General features: G+C 35.9%; 1 pseudogene; it reads right to left on the bottom strand.

The window, feature by feature from the left end:
- Window positions 1–594: 594 nt before the first annotated feature.
- Window positions 595–7,087, bottom strand: LOC132913270 (uncharacterized; annotated as a pseudogene).
- Window positions 7,088–7,165: the final 78 nt, after the last annotated feature.

The following is a 7,165-nucleotide window of genomic DNA, read 5'->3' as shown; positions in this document are numbered from 1 at the left end:
CACGTGTGTTTGCAGGTGCGTTTGTCCCGTTTAATTCCCAGCTCTGGCCGATACAGAGAATAATTAACGATCATAACAGACATAACAGAGAATAAAGAATAATAATAAATTGACAAAAAATAACGAGAATAAAGAGAGCGAATCTCGTTTATCTTGGATCACTAAATATCTTGGTTACCTTTATCGATATAAAGAAAATCTTTCAAAGTTGAATGAAAATAAAGAATATTGTAATTCATGATTTTTTACCATGAAGTCATTGGCTTCAGGTTTTCAATATTCTAGATGTCTTCTTAGAGGGGACTAGATGTTTTGTCATAAACCAATCGATACATTTATTTTATTCTCTATAAGAAAATATTAAAGTATTTCGACATAGTTTTGTTGACAACTCTTGAAATTTTATGATCCAATCAACTTCTTCAAACTTAGGATGTTCGTTAAAACAATCAAAAGACACGATTGGATCTAGATAATTCAAAAAAACGCAGCATTGATATAACTTTTAAGTTCGTCAAACTTGTCGTATAAAAAATAACAAAAGATGAAAGAAAAACCATATGTAGTGTAGAACATAATAAATAGAAGATCTCATAATTTACCCTTATAATTCTTTATAAAGGAAAGAATTTATTTCTATGATAGAATTCTTATAAAAATACGGAAAAATGAAAAAAGAATTACGAAAGTTTACAAAATTACGATAGAGTCTCGATCTTCGAGTAGATAAATATCTTCCACAGCTTTAACTAGTGATTAAAATCGTAGGCGATCCTGAAATCTCACAGCAATCTGACTGCAATTACATGGCACGTGTGTACGCAGTATAGTTGTTTTTCCCTGACTTGTTGCAGAGATTACACGTGCGCGCCCTCGGATAGGTCCTAATCTTCGTTTAATTAACTAATTAACCTGTATACATACTGTGTTTTTATTACTCTAACGTTGACTAGCAATACACGGTTTGGCATCGTTAATCGTATCTCTAATTGTTCTCGCCAGTGGCGTAGTGATTGGTTATCCATTCGAGTAAAAAGGAGATACGTGAGTATGTGTTGAAGCTGAGATCGCGTTATTGTCACGTTGCTACGTCGATTAATTGATTTTCGACATTTTGATATCGAAGAGAATCGAACGTATATCGTTGTGTCAATTTGTCAGAGAAACGCTCGTCGATGCTCGCTGGTTCCATGGTCTCAATTAATTAGAGTATATAATCAGAGAACGATTAATTAGAGCATATCGTTATAAATACAACGACTATGATAAAGCTTTGAAAGTAACACTTCTAGCGAGCAATCAATTAACTTATCGCTGTCTAAACTATTCGAGTATTTTAAGAAATATCGCAATATATTATCCACAGAGTGCGGATTTTCTATGCAATTTTATATTTTTATGAACATAGCTCACGGTATATACTACCGATATCTATGCATTTTGTACAAAGATGTATAAAATACCCAAAGTAAAGTATTCCGAATAAAAAGAACCTTTACTTTGGGTTCGTTTAATCGTGTTTTTATAAAAATCTAAAATTGCATAAACATCCATAGTCTACTACGAAACTTACTGAGAAACAATCCGCGTAGAGATTCGTGTCACCTACTAGGAATTATATTCCGTATCTTTGATATATTTTTTGCACATTGCATGCATTCTATGCTGTACTTTGAAAATTGCCACGAACGCTTTATGATCCGCAGTGCAATTATCGATATCGTGTAACTAAATATTACAAGGCAACAAATCGTATCTTTACAACTCAAATTGTTCCACGCCACTGTATAAATATAAATCCGCTCGCTTTGGTAAAAATTCATTGCAACGTAGATCTACGTAGATATTGATCCTGAGATCAATGGCTCGCGTAGACGAGATCGTTTCCGCGAAAGATTGCCTCGATCATCGACTTCCGGTTGAACTTTCCTCCCCTGGACTCGACGATCGCCACTAGTTGCTGATATCGCTTCCAGGCGGTCACCGAGGCCGCTTCCCCTTCCGGCGTGTTCTTAATCTTGTGATATACGTCTGTACTCCTAACCGCAGCCTCGGAAGTCTGACAAATGCTTTCCGAATCCGGTATCATCTGAAATTTGAGAAAAAAACATTTTTAACTCACAATTGCTATCGTCGGATCGTAAATCGCTCACAAGACTTTGACACGAGTTATTTAATTTTTAAAGTTGATTTTTCTAACTTCTAAATGTTATATTATTATTAAAATAACCCTGGAAATGGAATCTACATAAAGATTTGCTTCGCTCACTATATATACTAATAGATATATACTCTAGATATTTTGTATATTTTTACACATAACGTGGATTTTGTGAATTTTTGCACTTTTAAATTGTCTAATAATTTCCTACAACCTAGCATTCTTGAAAATTCTTTTCTCTTAACGAAATTTCCTTAACTCGATATTTCATCCTGTTTTATCCAATTTCTTCTCTGAATCTAAACGAAAACAATTTGTCAAGCAATAAAATACAGTTCAATATAAAGATTGACAATTACAAATGTTATTTTTATTACTGTGTACTGACTTGGAAAATCAATTAAATCTGGTTATAATATACTGTTGTACTTAGGTACGATGATTATAAAACATAAAATCCTTACAGCTTGTAGCAGTCAAAGCGTAGTAAAAGTATCTTTTCAAGAGTAAGCAGGTATCCAGACACTTTTAAGCGACAGTATATATTACGATTACTCTCTTTTAAAAAGTATATACACTCGCTCGTTCGTCTTTTGTTCTCATTTAAGGTTTCATCTTTGAGAGAGTTCTTTCTTGCAAACCATTTTAAAAGCTCGTTGCTTTCATTTGCTAAATTGTGCAAGCTCTTAAGCTCGCCAGACATTATTCCATCGGCCGAAAGGGAATCTAAATCACCGGGCCGTTCTTTTTACGTCTCAGCCCCAATTAAAATTCACTTTTATTCTGCAAACACGAGCCCAATTGTATTACAATCGTCCCAGTTAATCCTGGAAAATCCTCGCTATTCTCTTCTTAACGTTCTCGTTTCGTTATCCCTCTTTATTTCAACGAATACGCTAAAGTATTACCAATTACCATCTTTCTCGGCGGACGATCCTCTCGAAACTCTCGACTTTCCTCGAATTCAAAGTCTCTCTCAGATTAGTTAAGTTACTTCGCCTGAATCCACGTAATTTAAATTCCAGCAACTTGCATTCTCCTTATTGGCTTAGAATTGTCATCCAAAATGGTTATTCATGCTGTATATTAATTTCCTTACTGAACATACGTTTGCACGTTTGTAAGTGTATATTCGAACGTTCTCTAACTATACATACATCTTAAATTGATTAAAAAGTTCTAGGAATATGATTATGACAGTCGTATTACACTACGATGCTAATGAAATTTCAAAAAGTTTTGCATGAGACGTATAATGTATCCGAATATTCAGTTGATAAATGATCGATAAATATTCAGTGATAAACAATGAAATACTTTGACGAGCTACGCTGTAATTATTCCCTGAGTAATGTAATGTCGCTACAATTTACAACTTAACTTGTATTCTCTTGAAGAAGAAGATTATTCGACTACGAGTTGAATTCGTATAACTCAGCCGGCTAATCTGAACCAGGCTTAAGGCAGCGATTAATTCCCTAACAAATTCTCCGCTATTATTCGGATCGCTCGGCTAATTATTAGCAATTTTCCTAGCTACTGTAATTTGCTCGACACGCTGGAAAAGCGGTCGGTTTGATCACGCCTCTCGATCTCTCGTCGCTTGCTCAGGTTGACCGATGTTTGTAGGACGCCGTGTATACAGATGTAACACAAGCCTAAAGCCAGCCCCTCGAAATCAATACTCGGGATTACACTGTTACTAAGGATTCCCATCCCCCATCGCCAGATTCACCCCCGTGTGCCAACCACTGGCGGGGTTCAATGGCCAAAATACGGGCCTTCGAACGTGTTACACTTTCGAAAACGAACATACACATACACGCGCGCGTGCGCGCACTACCCTTCAATTGTCTTCGTTTCTCTCTTTTCTTTTCTCTTCCTTTCTTTTTTACCATTCAGAGTTTTCAGAACAACTCGACTCGATTGCGTGGAAAAGCGCTGAAAGCGAATTGCTTTATCTCGACGGCTGCAACTTTTAAAAAGCATTTCACTGTTCCTCGATTCGCTGACCGCTGGAACAGAGTAAGATGGACAGTCGAAAACAATGAAGCTTCGAGTAGCTCTTTTTATTACCTTTTTTATCGCAAATGAAAATGTAGTCGTTTCTTTCGCTGTCTTCTTTTAAACTTATTCGTTTTAGTCGCATCGCTGTAATAGGACAGTTGTACAGTTAGAATTCTAGATTGAATTTTATAGTGCATAATTTTTGGAAAAGCGGTTTTAATGTTTAACGTTCGAGTTCTCATTCAGGCGAGTAGCATTAACATTAAAGTACGATGTAATAGTAAAAAAATTTATCAAACATTAATTCTTCTACGTATTGCGTACGTCACTTTGCAAAAGTATGTGGTCTCACGTTTAGTTCTAAGAGAATATAATTTCGTTACAAGATTACGAATAATTGACCTGCAACGATTTTATCATTCGTTCTTATTACAGTCGTATCTCGTGATACAAAGCTTTCTAAAGCTTCTTATAAATGTCAGAAGAAGGCGTTGAATACTACTTTTAGTCATAACCTTCCTATTATGACACATAGTTTAGCAACATTTATCTATTGTTAATACAAGCTGAATTAAATATCCATAAAGTACTATGTCATATTACACACTCGAAAAATAAATAAAATTCTCATTGTTGTCAAATAGAATACGTGCCTTTACATAACAAAAGACAAAAGGTATGTTAATCTAAATACGATCAAGTACTATAGTGCTTGAATATTAATAAGAATTCCTCTATTAAAAACGTTTTCTTCTTCCCAGATTTGTCAAGATTGAAAAGAAACGAGAATAGTTTAACGTCCGGAAGGTTGTGATTTTATGGTAGAAATATCGTCAAAGTTTCTATTTGATCGTCAATAAGATGGAACAATAATTCTGATGAGCTTGTAGCCCAGGAATTGCTACTTTTATGACTGGAAAAAAGTTGGAATATCTTCCCCCTCTATTTATACTGGAGAAGTTTTAAGCACGGGCTATAGGAAGTTTTGAAAGACTCTGGCAGCCACTTTAACTTTTTCCACTTCCGCTCTGAGCAACGATAAACATTTATCTTCTTCGAAAATTCGCGAACACGAGCGTTTTAACTTGGCTAACAGTCATGGAAGAACAGTTATTCGCCAAATTCCTAGAATATTGTCGACGAAACACACGAACGAGTTAAAATAGGACATTGAGTCTTCATTTATTACGTAAACTCTATTCCATTTTTATTTCGCTCCGCTTTATATTCGAGCATTCGGTCCCTCCAATATCGTTGATTGGTTGTATGAATGTAAATTGATTGAAATAATTAGAGAATTGAGTGTTATGGTTGTATATATTTGTTTAATGATTGTGTCAATTTACAGATACACGATTGTTTGCAAGTGCGTGATAAACTTTGATAATATCAGTTAATTTGCCAAGATATACACGATATTCTTCTTTGGCTTTTACGATCATCGGCCTCATAAATCATTGAGCAAAACGGAGCTCTTTACTAAACGGTATTCAAATTTAAGAATTATGAGATTTAATTTAAATCTATCAACGCTTTAAAAATACTTTTGCTTTTGACTTGAGGAATTTTGTAAGACCACGTAACCGAAATGGTAACAGTATAAAATCAATTTATAATAACTATGAAACGTATTTGCACCTATACTTATTTTCAAATAGAACAATATTTATAAAATAAAATATTTATCAGGAATATACTATCGTTATTTATGTACTTCATTTTCGCAGTACCAAACTTTTATAGGCACGTATACGAAATTTAATAAACTTGTAGCTAATTATTTGCTGTAATAAATGTTATAAGTATATATACAGTGCAAATACTTTTTCTAGCCATTGTACAATTATAAGAAGGTAACTTGAAAAAACTTGTAAGAGTAATTATTTATCGAGATTTCATAACAGAACGATAAAATCCTATTTCTCTCTTAGACGATATTTCCAGTGTCGTATCCCAACGCCTTCGTAGCACAGTCTTAAACTTTCGAGCAGCAATTAACAAGTTTAATTAGCGCTAATTGCGCTATCGAGAGTGAAAAACCTCGATAAACCGCCTAACGGCTAGCAATTAAGCTTTGAACTATACCGACTCTTGATGGAGGATCTCTGCACGTTGGAGCGTATTCTTATCTTTAATACCGACAGCAAAAACATCGATCGAATCGGCCGACCTAGCAGGAAATTAAACGTTCAGATTTAATTGAAGCCTCGCTGAAACAACTACCAATTATCCAACTTCTACGTTCACTTGAGTATAAGATATATTAACATGGAAACTGTCAAGTAACTATTAATTAAATTTCAGAGTTTGACTCAGAGTAAATAGCGGATCAGAGAGCGAAGCTCTGCATTGAATGGCGTCGTCGAGATTTCATCGAACTCACCTCGATTATATCGGCGTCCTGCGCTGCTGCTGCTGCTCTGTCCCGTCTTTCCTCTCGTGGATCCAGTTAGGGAACGGGTTAAGGTCGTTTCTCACGGTGATACTTGCCGCAATTTATCGTGGAAATCGGAGACGGTTGGATGGAACGCCGCGAAAGCGGATTCGGAGCACAGCACGGTCCAAGAGTAACTGAAGAAGGCCAACAAACGGCGACCATCAGCTGGTTTCCCGATTACTTTGCCCCCTCCGTAGCTCATGGGGAACCCACATGTGTCGGCCATATGGGGGGAAAAAGTTAGTGGAGGGCTCGAGAGACAAACGTGGAGTCCACCTCTTTCGTTTGCACCCTCGGTTTCGAGCCCCCGCTTCCGGCCTTTACGCGCGTGCCAACGATTTTTTAAACTTGCAAAGATTTCCTCGGTGCTTCGTGTTACAGTGGAATTCATCACTTACCTGTCCATGGAGATGCAAACAATCGATGTATCGTGTTTCATAACCAGATTGCGAATGCTTATGCTAATTCATATTTTCATCAATGCGATTAAATGATATTTAAGTAGGAATTTCTTTTACGTATTAAGTATTATACCGCGTTGCATTAAATCTTTAATAGGT

Source organism: Bombus pascuorum, chromosome 13 (assembly GCF_905332965.1).
Source record: "Bombus pascuorum chromosome 13, iyBomPasc1.1, whole genome shotgun sequence".
In the NCBI taxonomy this organism is placed as follows: Eukaryota; Metazoa; Arthropoda; class Insecta; order Hymenoptera; family Apidae; genus Bombus; species Bombus pascuorum.
This window is presented reverse-complemented; position numbering and strand designations above follow the sequence as displayed.